This window comes from Mus pahari, chromosome 3, assembly GCF_900095145.1.
Source record: "Mus pahari chromosome 3, PAHARI_EIJ_v1.1, whole genome shotgun sequence".
Lineage (NCBI taxonomy): Eukaryota > Metazoa > Chordata > Mammalia > Rodentia > Muridae > Mus > Mus pahari.
In genome coordinates, this window is record NC_034592.1 from 65,641,918 (window position 1) to 65,658,553 (window position 16,636).

At 39.2% G+C, this 16,636-nt stretch overlaps 1 protein-coding gene across 2 annotated transcripts in view; it reads left to right on the forward strand.

Annotated features, from left to right (window-relative positions):
- Positions 1 to 16,636, forward strand: part of Ppp1r1c (protein phosphatase 1 regulatory inhibitor subunit 1C) — a 111,052-nt gene that overhangs the window by 69,665 nt on the left and 24,751 nt on the right. The window lies entirely within an intron of this gene.

Below are 16,636 nucleotides of genomic sequence, written 5' to 3' on the forward strand. Positions count from 1 at the left end.
TGTGTGTGTGTGTGTGTGTGTGTGTGTGTGTGTGTGTGTGTGTGTGTGTGTGTATTTTCACATAATCGCATAATTACTCAATAACTTGAGCTGATCCCTTGGAGCCTCCCCAGTGTGTGTTCCAGTGTGTGTTGGATGAATACTGTTCCTCTGCACCCAGTTAATTGGCCAACAGATCTCACAGGAATGTTTTGATCCCTTATATAAACACTCCAAGAACAAGGGGCCACGACTCTGTGTTTTATTCACAGGCAATGAGACCTGAAGGGTTTTTACACAAAGTTCTCTTAGCAAGTGAAGAACGATGAGCTTGTGAGGAGTGCGCCCTCTGCTGGTATGTAAGATTTCAGACGTTCTCTTGGAAAGTAGTGCTTAAGAATCAGCACAAAATGTGTCCTTTTCAGCACAAAATGGGCTTACACTAAATGAATACTCAGCAGAAGGAGTTCTTAGTTTTGTTGTCCTTAAATTGTGATACACACTCTCTCTGTATTTTTAACCTTCCAACTATTCTATATGCCAATTGGATACTGCTTTGTTAGAAACTAAAACCAAAACGGTCTAGACATGGTAGGCAGGTTATTTGTTTTCATGGTTTTTTTTTGTTTGTTTGTTTCCTGAATAACCCTAATCAAAGCCAGCTTCACCATCAGCTTCTTACCCTTGAAAATCTCTGGACTGTCACATACTAGGGAATTATTCTCGGGTCTGAAGCTACCTTTATTCTGAACAAAGGAATAGCACACAAACCTCTTTCAAACTAACTTCCTTTGCATTTCTTCTTTAAGACACCGATGGTGGTCTTCACTTGGGAAGGTCACAAAAAGAGAATGGAGTAAAAGAAAACTGAGCCTTGACTGATCTAATGTGTGTAATCTTTAAGCAATTTATCCCTCGCCAACCCCAACCAAGTTTCTCATTTATTTCTTTAACGAGGAGAAACTAGTTTAAGGGAGTCACTTTAAAGATTAAACAAAATAATGAACTAACACAATAGTGCAGACCTGGCAAGCAGCAGAGGCATGCTAACTGCACGTACCACCATTCCTGGAAAGACTAGGTTTGACAGAGACTCGGACAGAAAACTAATTTCCCGTCTAACACTCTGCATGGCCATGCAACATGCTCACTCATACAAACTCCTTGTAAAAAGTCAGCACGTGACGACTCCAGTTACATAATCAAAATGTATTTATTTTTGGTATAAAGAAAATATATGGGGAGTGGGGGACTGGAGACATGACTTAAGAACACTGGCATTTTCCCAAAGGACCAGGGTTTGATTCCCAAGACTCACGTGGCAGTTCACAGCCTTCTGTGACTTCGGTTCTAGGGACTCCAATACCTTCCAGCTTCTGCAGTTGCTACACACATGTTGTACAAAGATACAAATGCAGATAAAACACCCATACACATAAAAATCAATCGTGAAAAATTAAAAGATTCAAATTAGAGTAATCCCTCCATGCAGAATTATCAGGCCCCAACTCGTTTTTTTTTTTTTTTTTTTACTCTTTAAGCCCCCCCCCCATGCTTCCATTGGATCCATTTATTTGGGTTTTTTTATTAGATATTTTCTTTTTTTACATTTCAAATGTCATCCCCTGCTTGTGGACGTTGTACATCGTGGTGCGGAGCCTAGTGCGCACCACGATGTACAACGTCCACAAGCAGTCCCTTCAGCAAAATCTTGCTGGCATGTGCATTAGTATCTGGGTTTGGTGGCTGATGATGGGATGGATCCCCAGGTGGGGCAGTCTCTGGATGGTCCATCCTTTCATCTTAGCTCTAAATTTTGTCTCTGTAACTATCTCCTTTCATGGGTATTTTGTTCCCTATTCTAAGGAGGAATGAAGTATCACGTTGGTCTTCCTTCTTGGTTTTCTTGTGTTTTGTAAATTGTATCTTGGGTATTCTAAGTTTCTGGACTAATATCCACTTATCAGTGAGTGCATATCTAGTGACTTCTTTTGTGATTGCAGGTCCCAACTCTTAAATGCAGCCATAAAAGACGATGAATAAATATCTCCCACGGAATTATTCCAAATAGACCCATGTCTCTGTTAGCTCTCTGTTGCTACTTAGAGAGAAAATGTTGGTTTTGTTATATTAGGTTTTCTCAAGACAATACACCGCACGGTTTTATTATCAAACTGCTAGCTAGGGAAAAGTGGTTTGAACCTGACACTGTAGGTGATTAGAGGGACAATCTGGGTATCACTGTGCTCTCTAGTTCCTTGACACGTGTTATGTCACTCTTTATCATCAGAAAATGAAAAGAATCATAATAGAGACAGTATAGGTAGGGGCTATGTCCAAAATGCTAAAGCCGGACAATCTCTGAGTTCCAGCACCATTTAACTCTCTGACCTAGAGAGTGCTGCTGGATGCCCTGTCTGGTTTCGCTGCCCTGATATTTAAGATTCATCTATAAAAATGAAAACTTGGTATGAGCTTCCTAGGCTTGCATTGAGAATTGTCATCAACCCCTGACTTAAAAGGCAACATTTTTTTTTCCATATACATCAGGTGGCTTAACATCTGAAACATAGATGTCCAGGTAGTACCTGCAGACGATCCCGACCCCTCTGCAGCTGGAGCCACATGACATGCACGCTAGGAACTTAGCTTGGTCCTCTGGAGAAGCAACATACACTCTTCACTACTGAGCCGTCTCTCCAGACACTGTACCGATTTTCTTATTCGGCTTATAACTAATTCCTTATGTTCACATATTAAGTTTAAGTGTCAGGGAGAGGAGTCCCATGTTCAGTCTGTGTGTGTGTGTGTGTGTGTGTGTGTGTGTGTGTGTGTGCATGTATGCGTGTTGCTCAATAAAACTGCTCAACAGTTGACTCCATCTCAAAATCTGGCCATCTAAGATTTCATTTTCAATCCATAAAAGAAATGCCAAGTTCTCCAGGTCTTGTGAAGGTTCCCATTGTTTTCCATGTGCCCAGATCCAAACCCTCAACATCGTTTTAATTACTCTTTGTTTGTTGTTACATCCAAGCAAGACTTGATGGATCCTGCTTGACAGTAATCCATCTGCCTGTCATACCCACTTGATCATTGAGAAAGTACCCTGAATACAGCTAGCTTATTGTTGTATTAATACTGTTCTAGCTTGGGCCTCCCTCAGCAGTTGCCCAGCTGACCAGTATACACACACACACACACACACACACACACACACACACACACACACACATGATACACACATACCCAAAAAATTTAATATATCAGGAATATGGATAAAATATATTTCCTTTAATTCAGTTAATTTAATATATAATTCTCACGATTTGATGAAAAATACTGAATATATTCCCCTGTAGAATGGAAGAGGCAAGGGAGGGTCTTCACAATGGCTTTAAGAGGTAGCATAAGTGCTCAGTAGGGAGGTGATGTGCAAAGTGCATCTACACAGTACTCCTTCAACACATTGATGATACTTACTACAACACTTTAGGATCATACTGCATATTGACAATAGTTCTCTAAAATTCTATTTGGCTTATGGTTTTTGATGGCTCGTTTTATTTAAATTATAGTTCTAGATCCTGTTTAATTTTTAGCAAAACTGTAAGGTTTTGGATACAGATTTGGGGTTGAAACATTTAAGTGTATGCAGTTGAGGTAAATGAAAGGGACATGTGTCCCTTCTGGTTATAGTACCCTCTAGTGTTCACATTATAAAACTGGGAAGAAATGCAATCAAGGCCCAGTGTATCGGTGCTTGCACTTTACTTCCAATGAGTACAAGACTCATAATGTGATGCAAGAGAAATGTTTATGACAGAGAAAGGACAGAGGAGAAAGCAGAGCACACGGCAAACCTGTTTGGTCTTTGCCATCACTAGATTTTAGTTTCTGGTCAAATAAAAGTGTGCTGATAAATACACACATAATTCTCTCTCCCCCCCCCTCTCTCTCTCTCTCTCACACACACACACACACACACACACACACACACACCCCACATACACTAATACATAAAATATTTTTAAAATATCCTTTCAAAGGATAATTTATTTTCAATTTTGAGTTACAAATGAAACTTAGCTTTTGTGTGTGTGTGTGTGTGTGTGTGTGTGTGTTGAGAGTCACTAATAACTTTTTTTTTTAGAAAATATCAGCTCACAGCTTGTATTTACCTGAGTGTCACCAGTTTTCCCTTGATTTGTGACAACTCTCACCACACTGATTACACAGCACGTTTGCTTGTTTCCCACACTCATGCTTACATTTGATCTTCAGAATTATTTCATTTTCATCCTATAGCACTTCCTCTCACTTCTTCCTTCATATTAATTTTTCATTTGTATTTTAAATACATATCCCAAATACACATGCACCCACAAGCCCCATTGTATTTGCATTTTTATGTCTTCATATAATTTGAAATTCTTCAGTCTACAGTCTTTTTGTATTCACAGCGTGTGTGAGTGTGTATATGTGTGTGTGCATGTATACATGTGTACGCAGTCTGTACATGGTAGCACATATGTGAGTGCCACGACATCCATGTGAAGGTCAGAGAACAACTTTGAGGATTCAGCTCTTTCCTTCCAAAACAGGCTGGTATTGAACTTAGGATGTCAGACTTACCAGCCATTGCCCCTAAGATTTTCCTTATACTTCATAAGCACATGGTAAAAGAGATATTGTTGTTGAAATATGGCTTGGTACAACTTTTTAGAAAAAGCCAAAAATGTACTATCTCTTGCTTCTAGGTTTTATTTTTAATCTGTTATAAACAGAGTGTGATCATATTCATTGAATATATTAAAACATTAAGTGAAAAAGTCTAACTTTATAACTATTCTTGTCTAATATATGAAAATAGTTTTGTGAAGAAAATAGAGTAAAATATTCACAAAAGTTACTGGTATGAGACATTGTCTTTGAGATAGAAACTGAAAAATTAAAATAATAAATCTTTATAAAGACTTATTGACTATTACATAGACTATATCAACAAACACATAAGACAGGTAGGTATCCATGAGCTCACACAAACATAAACTCACTAATCAACATAGTGCCATGTAAGGTCCCTATGTGACTGAAACAGTTTCTGAATAATGGAGCAATCTTTAGACGTAAACTTTCCCCTTTTGTCTTCTCGCCATGAAAAGAATAATAATGTTCTTCGCACAAATTATACCTTTTGAACAAAAACTGTTTTTTAATGTTAATACACAAACCAAAGAGAGAGATAGTGAATACAGCAGAGGTTAGTAATTGTGGGATCAGCAGCTTCTATGTTTGCCTGAGGCCTATTGAGAAGGATCTTTCCATCTTTAATCATACTATTAATGTTTCTCTGATCTTTTCTGTACTAAACTGAATTCTGTGGTGATTATTAGTCTTGTTCTTACTGCTAGAGTTGTTGGCATGATTTATTCCTTCCTCTCTCACGCGAACCTTCTTCCCTTGGCTCCCTCTCTGTGCCACTCAGAGCGAACCCTTCCCATCTCCCGTTGTTTCTTTGTCCACTCTTCTCTCTCCGATCTAGGAATGTTGATGTGAATCGTGTACGAGTCTAGATCTTCAGTCTACGCCACCGCTACCCCCTTACTAAGAAGCCTCTATTCCAGAGTCTCCAGATCATTATATACACACGATGCCAAATATCTCTCACTAAAATTCCACATACCCGTATCAGACTTCCTGGGTATTCTAAGGGAATTTCTTATGTGCTTAATAGTCATCTTAAATTGAGCTGGTCTCTAACAGGCACAAGTTTCTCTTCTCTATCAAATCCCCAAACCACACTTCTCACGATGTTTTCTTTCCCTCATCTAATGACAGCTCCATCCTGTCAGCTGAAAAGCCATAGTCTTTTGCAATTCGCTGTCACCCTGACACTTCATATCTAATCATCTATAGTGCCTCACTGGCCCCCATTCCGACCACTCCCAATCCCTACAGTTTCCACTCATGTTTGAACTTCTGGTATTTTCTCTTAAATCACCCACTGATGTGTGCTCCTCTGACAAGCCTGTAAGGTCCAGGACCTGGGCACTATTTGCTCTCTCATCTTCTCCCACACTAGCTCACTCTGCTCAACAGACAGTAGCCTTTTTTTGCTGTTTCTTAAAAATGCCAATTGCCCCTTGCCTAGTGTCCTTTGTAGTATATATCCCCCCTCCTTTTTTTTTTTTTTTTTTTTTTTTTTTAACTTTCCTCAATATCTAAATGACAACCCCCAACCTCCAGGTCTTCTATGCTTTTCTCAGATGCAGATGGATCTCTTATGGGGGGAGGTACACTATGTAGCCCAGGATATCTTTGAACTTGCTATGTAAATGCAGATGATCTTAAATTTCTGATTCTGCCTGCACCTCCAACTTCTGGGATTACGGGCATGTCCCACCATGCTTTGCTTTATGACATGCTGGGGCTCAGACTCTGCCCCCTCACGCAGGTTAGGCACTAGCTCACTCTGAGATTTCCGAGACCTTTCTCATGATTCCCAGGATACTTTTATCTCTGTAGTAGTATATTTTCTTCCTTCAATGGTAGCTCATGTTAAATAATTATTGTCTAGACTTCCTGCTAAAAACAAATTCAGTAAGTTTAGGGATTGTTGTTGTTGTTGTTGATTTGCATGTTCTAATACATAGACAAATTCCCTGCACAGAGTAGGTCTTCCAAAATGTTGGCTGAGGAGATGGCTCAGAGGGCAAAATGAATGTTGTATAAGCATTTGGATACCTACCACCTATGTAAATGCTACATAGATGTAGCCACTTACACATAAACCCATTATAATCCCGAAGGCAGGTCATGCTCAGGGAAAATTGGTTAGCAAGAGCAGCCCAGTTAGCAAGGTGTGGGGGTCGATGAGACACCCTGCCTTAGTAAATAAATTGGAGAGCTATTGAGCAAGATAGCTGAAGGAACTCTAGTCTTTCACTGGCATACACACGCAAGCCCACACATATGTGAACCTGCATATACTCGCATGTCCACACACATGTGAACCTGCATAAAACATGCACGCCCACACACATGTGAACATGCATACACATGCACACCCACACACATGTAATCCTGCATATACACACATGTGAACATGTATATACATGCATACCCACACTCATGTGAATATGCATACACACACATGCTCATACACAGGTAAACAAGCAGACATATACATGCCCACATACAGGTGAATATGCATACTCATGCATGCATACATCCACACATACATCCACACATCAAAATATCTGTTAAATAGGTGAATGGATTCTGAATATCTGTAAGTTTCACATCTGTCTAATACTCATAGGGTGCTAAAGGAAAGGGATGGTTAAAAGGGGGTTAATCTTAAACACCTCTTATCGTACATCTGTAGTTGGCCTTAGTACATGTTTTTCTTTGTTGGTCAGAATTATAAATGTTTAATTTTGAATTATGTGTAGCTTTCTAAGCTGCTTTGTATAGCTTTTAAAGGCTTTATAAGTTGTGCACAGGTAATAATTGGTAATGAGTTCTCATGGGATGCATCCATAGCCTAGGAGATGTTTTTCATCAAGTGCAGGGAATGATGCTAAGTCAAAGATCTAATCCAAATGCTGACATCATCCCTAAAGAGCACAGTGGCCCATATCCTATCAGATTTCCTTTTAGAAACGAGTATCATTCTGTAGTTTTCAGTAGTTTCCTTTTTAACTTTTATGGGATTTTGCAAAACCTTTTGTTTTGTAGAATTAAAAGCCTACATACATATTCACTAATAGCAGACAAGTAAGCATTCTGAAATAGATTATTATAAGTGGGACTTGTAGGCGATTGCTGGTAACTATTCTCCCTTGAGTTTGCTAGAAGAATAAATAAGAAGGGGTGTGGAACTTTTATAGTAACTTACCATTTCCCACTCAGAGTCTGAACGGTGGGTAAATATTGATCCTGATGCCTTAAGCACTAAGAACAGCCACTTAGAAATGTGCTCGGGAAACTTGTAGAGATCTAGTCTTCCTTTAAAATTCCAAAGATAAAATAATTACTAAATGGGCAACTGCTCCTACAAATTTTGGGTCTGTTGGTGTCCATTCATGGCAGGCTGATGGAGATTTGAGTTTGTTTGGACATCAGAGTTCATGGGCAGCAGAGACTGCCATCTAACAAAAGGAAATCTGTCTCCACAATTAGTGCAGCTAACTCAGGCAGTTATCTTATCTTTTTATTTCCTTGGCCCTGGGGAAGTTGCACGGGTTCCCGATGCCACTGGCCGTTTATTTTTCTCTAAGACGTTCTTGCTTCAGACCTGTGTTTAGTTTAATGTAATCAAGACAAGGATAAATAAATTTGCTAATAGGGTCATATGCAGAAAACCTGATATAAACATGCCGGGCCTGTGTGAATCACATTACTTTTTTCTCAGTAGACAAAACATGTCTTGTGCAAATTCGTTTATGCTGTCTTAATAAAAAAAAAAAAAAAAAAAAAAAAAAAAAAACCCAGAGGAATTAGAGCCCTGGATGCTTTCAGTAGATGCAGTCTCAGACGCTGGGGGAGAAGAAAGAATAAACAGCTGGATTTGCTTTTATCTAGACAGCAGGGTCAGACCTAAGAGTTGTACTGTGCAGTCCACCATTTCTGTCTTGATTTTGTAAACGAAATTCTGCGATTGCACTGAAGGAAAAAAAAAAAAGAAAAAAACCCAGCTATGAAAACGAATCTTTCAAAGGCAATTCCAGCTGGAGCCAGAAAGCACTAAAATAGATCCCAGCTGTTTGGATTATTCCAACCCTAGAACAACTAAATGCTGCCACAGAGAGCACCATGGCTAGTAAATCTGAAGCTGTGGGTAGCTAGAAAGCAAAGTCCTTACAGACCACCCCAGGAAGCAGTAGCTTGGAGAGGCTAGCGAGCAGATCGGATTAACTGTTCCTTGTGGTTTTAGCTCTCCCAACATCTCCTGCTTGGAATTTCAAACCGATTTAAACCTGTGCCGCGCACTTCACCAGATGTGTGTGTGTTTCCAAGTAAGCAGAAGTGAAAGACTTTCTGGGAAATCTTTACATTTTTCTACCTTTAAGAAAAAAAAAAATGCCATGTATATTTTATCAGCATGCTAATCATTTGTAGAAGTGCTTGTTCCTTTATTCATTGTGCTGACCAAATACCTGTCAAAGGTCATTTAAGGAATGAAAGATGAATTTTAGTTTTCAGTTTTAAAGGATGTAGTGGTCACTGAGTGGGGAGATGGGAGACAGGAGCAAGAGGGCTTACTGCATTGTTTCTGTAATAAGAAAACAGAGATAAAGGCTGGTGATCAGTTGGTACAGTCTCTGTGAGCCCTGTGAACCCTGTGAGCCCAGGATGGCTGGTTTTGTGGGGTTTCTTGTGGTGTCCTTGACCCTCTGGCTCCCATAATCCTTCCTCCCCTCTTCTGCCATATTCTCCCAGCCTCATGTTTGCCTGAGAGTCAGCATCTGTTTCCATCAGTTGCTTGGTGAAGCCTCTGATGACAGTTGGTCTAGGCACCAGTCTGTGAGTATAGCAGATTATCCCCTAGGTCTCCAGGCTATCTAGCCTCAGGGTCCTGGCCCTCCAGAAAATGTTAGGGGTAGACTCCCTCTCATGGCAGTGGGTCTCATCGGTTGGCTGCTCCCACAATTTCTGTACCACCTTTAATCCAGGACATCTTGTAGGCAGGCCAAATTATAGGTCAGGGGTTTTGTATCTGGGCTGATGTCCCAATCTCTCCACTGGAAGTCTTGCCTGGTTACAGGAGATGGCCAGTTCAGGCTCCACAATGCTAGGAGTCATAGCTAGTGTCACCCTCACAGATTCCTGGTAGTTTCCATTGCACTGGGCTTCTAGCTCATCCCAACGGTTTCTTGATTTCTCCCTTCCTCCCTTTTTATTCTGTCTAGGACCCAAGCCCATTCACCCGTGCTCCCTGGTTCAGGATTCAGGGTTGGTGCTCCATGTTCATTCAGACTCCTCTGGAAACACTTACACAGGCACACCCTAAGGCTTACCTCTGGAATGAGCCTAAATCTCATGAAATAGAAATCAAGATTAATTTTCACAATGTGTCTTTCCTCTCATACTTAGATTTTCCATGTTTGCTTTCTGGAGCCAAAATCCCATTTGCATTAAATGGCACAAAGCAAATTCTATGTAGACTTAAAAAAATAAGAAGAGAAAAATGGTAGATACACGCGGGACTCATTCCTTTCCTGTTGATAATTGTCACCACCTTGCTAATTAACCTGTAGTGTTCTGTCTTAGTCACCTACTTGATTATTAATGATATGAATAACACTGCATACTAATCTCTGAAAATGAGGTTTAGTGATCTTATTCTCTGGGTACAAAAATCTTCTATGTCTTACTCTGTTTTAGCAATATCTCTCAACAGAGCAATTTATATTCATTTAAATATATTACACTTTACATGGCTTTAATGTATTCTCTTTTCATATTCACATATTCATAAATTATATATTTGAAACTAGTTTTCATTTGAAAGTCTAGCCAAAGGCAACTCATTTCCAATATAAATACTCTCTTAAGGAGCTATGGATTAGCTCTTCTTAGTATACGAGCTGCTCACTTAATTAGGGCATCCTTATCCATGTAGACTTAACAAATCCACCCTATAAAATGAGTTTGTATGAAAATGGATGCTATTTATGATTGGGTCGAAGTTTGGAGCCCAAATTTATTTTGCCACCTAATATGTCAAATTCATGTTAAACAATTCTCTCAAGCTATAAAATTTGAAAGAGAGAGAGAGAGAGAGAGAGAGAGCTATGTAGTTCAATATTCTCTTTTAAAACAAGACTGAGAGAAGTTAATTGGTAAAGAATGTTTCCCAACCTTAAACAATAGTAAGTTGGATGACATTTTCTTTTTATAGCCGATGGAGACCAGATGAGGTTTCTTTTTGTTGTAACTTTCTGAGTCGAACATTTGAGCTGCTGATGACCAGATAAACTTGGTTTCCTTAAATACTGTGCTTAATATTTATGCTGACTCCTATTTGAAAAGTTAGTCAGGAAATCTAAATAAAACATTCCAGATACAATCTTCCAGCGATGACACTGTAATCTTTATTTCCCTAAAAGTAAATTTAGACACCAGGCCAGTTTTTCAAAGTTGAATATTTTCATGTGATAGCTAATGTTTCACCAGACATCTTACACTTCCATCTAAAATCCTGAAATCAAAAATCTCCGTTCATATATGCACAGTCTTCCCAGCCAGATGAAGAGACAAAATATTATTTAAAATATAAAACCTTTCATATTGCAAAGTGAAAATAGACCTCCTGTTTCCCAGGGCTAACCAACACCAGGATTAAATGGGAGTGAATGAATATGTAATTTCCAACATGTTGAATTTATAGCTTCTATACTGGTAAAGGGCACATTTCCAACTTCAGAGACATGATGATTTGCACTGAGAAAATTCCTTTATTCACGAGATTCATAGGTAAATCAGGAAAATAGTGTAAATTTGACTAACATAGGGGGTTGATGTGGTGCTACTAGATATTCAAATGCTAAATACTAGTCCCCAAGGTCTGGGCCTCCCATGAGAAAATCTGCATATAAATCAAGTGATGCTATGTCAATCTTGCCTCCCTGCAAATGATCCCTAATTGCTTAATAAAGATGCATACAGGCTGGGCTGGGCATAAGAGAACGGATAGAGCAAAGATTCCAGAAAACAACTGAGGTAGGCACCATGAGAAGAGCCAGAAAGGAAGAAGGAAGGAGATCACCATGGGGTAGGTGGATGGCGAGTACATGGACCTGAGGACTGGCCTGACAGAGGCAGAACAGAATAATATCTTGGGGATAAGCTTATTAAAAATCAAAAGGTTTCTGTGTTTTTATTTTATTTGGGAACAGCATGGTCTGGAGTGGTGTAGAAACCCCTCATAGATGTTTAAAGACAATTAGGGTGTGTAGCAACCTCCAGAACAATATTAACCACAACAAACTAATGAGCTATTAAATGCCAAGGGGAAAACACCAGGGCAAGCGTACCTTAGACGATCAGAGCAGATGTACCTTCAAGAAAGAATGAGTGCTAAATGTTCACAAGGAGTAAGGTATAACGGGGGGGGGGGGAAAGAACGTGCTTTAGTGATGCTGGGGGTGGGATGGGGATGGGGCTACACTAGGGCTAGAAGAGACGCGAGGGTGCAGCTAGTGATGGCAGCTCTTATTTTTTGTAGGACAAACTTGGTAGCAAGAGGAATACAAACAAAAGCTTTCTGAGCTTTTGTTTGCTTCTTTGCTTGTGATTAATCTAGAAGTTACTTGAGAATATTTCATAAATGGAGGAAGAATAGAATAGAACAGAACAGAACAGAACAGAACAGAACAGAACAGAACAGAACTGAGTTCTAGATAGAATACAAAGGCAAATTCCTGTGATGAGAACTGGGGAGGGGTGTGGACATCTTGCAGATGCCTGCCACACTCTGGCTACCCACTACTACCCTTTCTCTTGGCTTGATGCCTAGATGACAGGGTTGCATAGCTTGTGACTGTGCAAGATTGTTTCCTTTCTCTTCCTTGACGTGTCTACTCTCATTCTTCTCTGCATCTTCTTACCTTCCAGAATTGCTACTTACCTCTGAGATGTCACTGTCCACCGAAACTGGGAAATCTAGAAGGAAGAGATAATCACGTTTTATTCATTCAAAATTTTCAAACCCCTAGCATGTGGCATATTGCACATATTTGTTGAACTGGAAAGATATTTTAGCTAAGTCTTGAATATCTTTGCATGTGTGGTTGAGGGTCTAATAGTTTCTAGACAAGCACTGTACCATTAGACTGTATTCCAGCCTGCTAAAGGGCCTCACTTAAGGAGTGTCATGGTTTACTTACGATATGAAACATTTTAAATCTATAGAGCTGTCATTATTAAACATTAGAATTAACACAAAATTATAGTCTCAACTTGGAAAGTATAATGTGAGATTCTTGTGAAATACTTGACTCACATGATGTATACCCCCAGTATTTGAGTTGCAGTCCCCCCCCAAACACCACCCACACACAGTTTCACTCAAAAGGAAGTAGAGGGTCTTTACTACAAAGTTCCCACCACTTATTGTTGTAAACTCAAACCTGAGCTGACAGCTGCTTTTCATATTTCAGTACTGTATTTTCTACTTCACTGTTTCACCCACTTATGATTCTTGCTTGGCCATGTTACCTGGTAGTGTACACCACTCAGGATGCAATGGTACTCAGTTTATAAGTAAATTGTGTCCTTATGCAGGAATAGAGGAGAATAAATAGCATTTTCCCCTTACCCACCACAATGTTTTCAGCTGATACTCCTGTATCAAGAGGAATGCAGAATAAATTCCTTAACAGAAAATATTCTGTGACCCAGAAGGCTTAAGGAAAGAGGAGCCAAAGGCCCAGGGAAAGAGGTTTTAAATGAAGTCTACAAAAAAAAAAAAAAAAAAAAAAAAGACACTTGTGGGTGTGGTGTGATTGTAATAAACTGACAGGAACTGAGATCCAGGGCAGAAACCTTTGAGAAAGAAAGTCTTATAACCTACTGCTAGGCAAACTGATTTATCTTTGTAATTAGGTGTGTCTTTATACAAAACCCCATTTTCTGTCTTCAATGGTGTCATCCCTTCTTCTAAATAGTTTAAGGGGCATCCAGCATTCATATTTCAATTCTCTTTACTTGATCCCCCTTCCTCTAGATGAAAACATGGAAGTTACTTTGTCATCTCCCCTACAGGGACTGAAGGCTGCCTTATAGGTCTCTTCCCATTCTTTAACCCTGTCCTCAGTTTCCACATGTGTGACCATTTCTTAACACAAAGGTCGTTGTATTAGAATCATATACAGATTATTTTGAAATTTCAGTGTTAGGTTCTCTAACAAGCAAAGTCCATGAAATGCTTGCACAAATGAGACTGGAGTCCTGAAGTTATGTTCCACTCTGAGGAAGATATACTATTGCTAGTTTTTTAAACACAATTTATGCAAGGGGAATTTTTAAACACTATGCATGCAGTGGGAAGGGTTGCAATTCAGTTCCTCTCACAGATAGACATTTCTTAAATACTTCTCATTTCTCAGAAGAAAACACTTCTAACTTACTACATTCTAACTCATGAATTTCTCGTGTTGATTAGAGGCTTAAAGAGCATTTTTTGAAAGGAGCTTTGCATTAGAATCATTCAAAAGCTAACTCTCTCTGGAGTGCAATAATAAGCAATCACCCTTGGGGAGTTCACTCATTTCTTCATAGGTACACTCACTATGTAACATTCTGTGTTCTGATGTCAAGCCTAGGAAACATAATGATATGAATTCCTCATACATAGAACGAGTGACTTACCCTACTCTATCACACATATTGGTTCTAAGTGCATTGATGGGCCAATAAAAGACCCTCTATTACTAGGACTTAGAGGGGCTGGCTTTACTTTTCTCTTGGAAAGGGTAAGGACTGAAGAGATTGTTTCTGTTTCTATATATCCTATCCACTGTAACTTGAAGCTTATTTGGTCATAGAGACAAGGCCAGTTGGTTTGGGCTTGAAATGATCTGTTGGTCCTACATTCCTGGATCCCAATGTGTTGAAGGGGCACTGTGACTTCCCCCAAAATAACCACACAAACTCAGCTTATGTTCCTTCCTCCTTTTTTTCTCTTCATATTTTGGGCTGAATTTCTGGCACTAGTGCAGAGGAGCAATGCAGAATTTACTGACAAAATCATAGTACAGACTGAGATTTGGTGTTACGTGCTCCTGAGCAAATTCTTAAAGCCCCTGAGACATCTTCCATTTCAAAGTCACTTGTGTCCTAGGTTATCAAATAATGAGCTTCCTTCCTCTTTCCTCCTCTCAGACATTGCTGTGTCTGCTTACTCTGTCCCTTCTCTCCTCTTGGAAAACGCATGCCTTTCTTAACATGCATAATACTGCTTAAAGTTGTGTTACCATACAGAATATTCTAGTATTTCTTTCCTAATACCAGACCCTGGTTGCTGGCAGAGTCCCCAGAGCTTCAATATGCAAATGATCAAAATGACTGGCTCCTTGAGAAAAATATAAAAGCAGTTGTAGGTCTTTTTTTTTTTTTCAGTAAGCTTTGCATTGAAGCTAATGACATTAAAACAACCCCTATTTTGTAGTATCTATACTTGCAAATTGATTTTCATACATCATGTATATTTGGGGGGGACACAGTTGCTTCTTAGAGTTTATTGAAGAATGGAAACAGGAAACAGAGATTCTCATCACCTTTGGAGTTTTTCAAATATGATAGATGTAGTTTCTTCCAGTAATATGTGATGTGTAATGAAAAGGTACACGCTGTTTTGTCCTGACACACGCTATTGGGACATCATTATTTGCATCTAAAGTATTCACTTAAAAATAAAGATTTAAAAGTAACAGTGATTGCACTAACTTCCCCAAAGTAACTTTGTAGGAGAAAAGTTTGATTGTAATAGTCAGTTCATAAACATATGTACTTTGTCTCTCTGTGATCCTTGCTGACCATATTGTCTGGGGGTGGGGGAATCAGAATAAGGAACATTTGCAATTGTGTAATAGTCTTGGGAGAAATAATTCAAGAGATATTGGAATTCCTGAGACCATTTCCATATTTATGGGAAAATAATTCTGAGTATTTAAAATTATCCCTATCCTAGAAAATGTCTATTTTATCCTTAAGTGGTAACCAATCTGCAAATAGAGAATATGCGGCCATCTATGATTAAAGACAGTGGGAAGTGCTAAGTTCCTGAAGCATTTATGCCTGTCAATGTCTTTCTTGGCACCTGACCTAAAATTCCTGTTATCTGAACCTTTCTTCTGAGGTATGAGAAAGGAGTTCATATTCCTCAGGAAAGAAAAGTTACCGAATGGTTCATTAATCAAGATATAGAACAGAGGGATTGGATAAGATCCGTTAAAAATAGCCTGTCACTAGAATGGTATTCTGGCCCAAGGAAAATGGATGGTTCAGCCCCAAGCATTGCATAAGCCAGGCATGGTGGCACATGCCTGTAATATCAATGCTCAGAGTAGAGGCAAGAGGTGAGAAGTTCAAGGTCACCCTCAGCCATAAACCAAATTTCATACTAGCCTGGCATAGGCCAGTGTCTCAAAAATTAAAGTTCCAAGGTCTAATTTGTCAGGAGTCAGTGGAGAAGTATTAAGTGGAGGATTACAAAAATAAAATATCCACCTCTTAAATAACTTACCATAGCATATTTTTATTGTATATATATATATATATATATATATATATATATATATATATATATATATATATAATATATTGTGCTTATTTTATAAGTAAACTTATCCACAGGTAATTTTTTTTTCTGCTGGAAAAAAATAGCATATGCAGTATTTACCACTGTATGTGGCTTCAGGTATTAGTGCCGGGTCTTGTACTATACCTTCTATGCATGTGAGATGTTATTGCACTAGGTTGGTGCAAAGAAATTTCAATTTCAAGCCATAAATTTTAGATCACTGAAGTGCCAGGGTAGGGGATACGCAGGGGCCCCACACACTCAGAGAAAGGGAAGGGAAGAAGGGAAGGAGTGTGGAAAGGGTGGTTGGGAGGGGGGCAGTGAGTGGGTTGTAAAGTATAAAGAAAA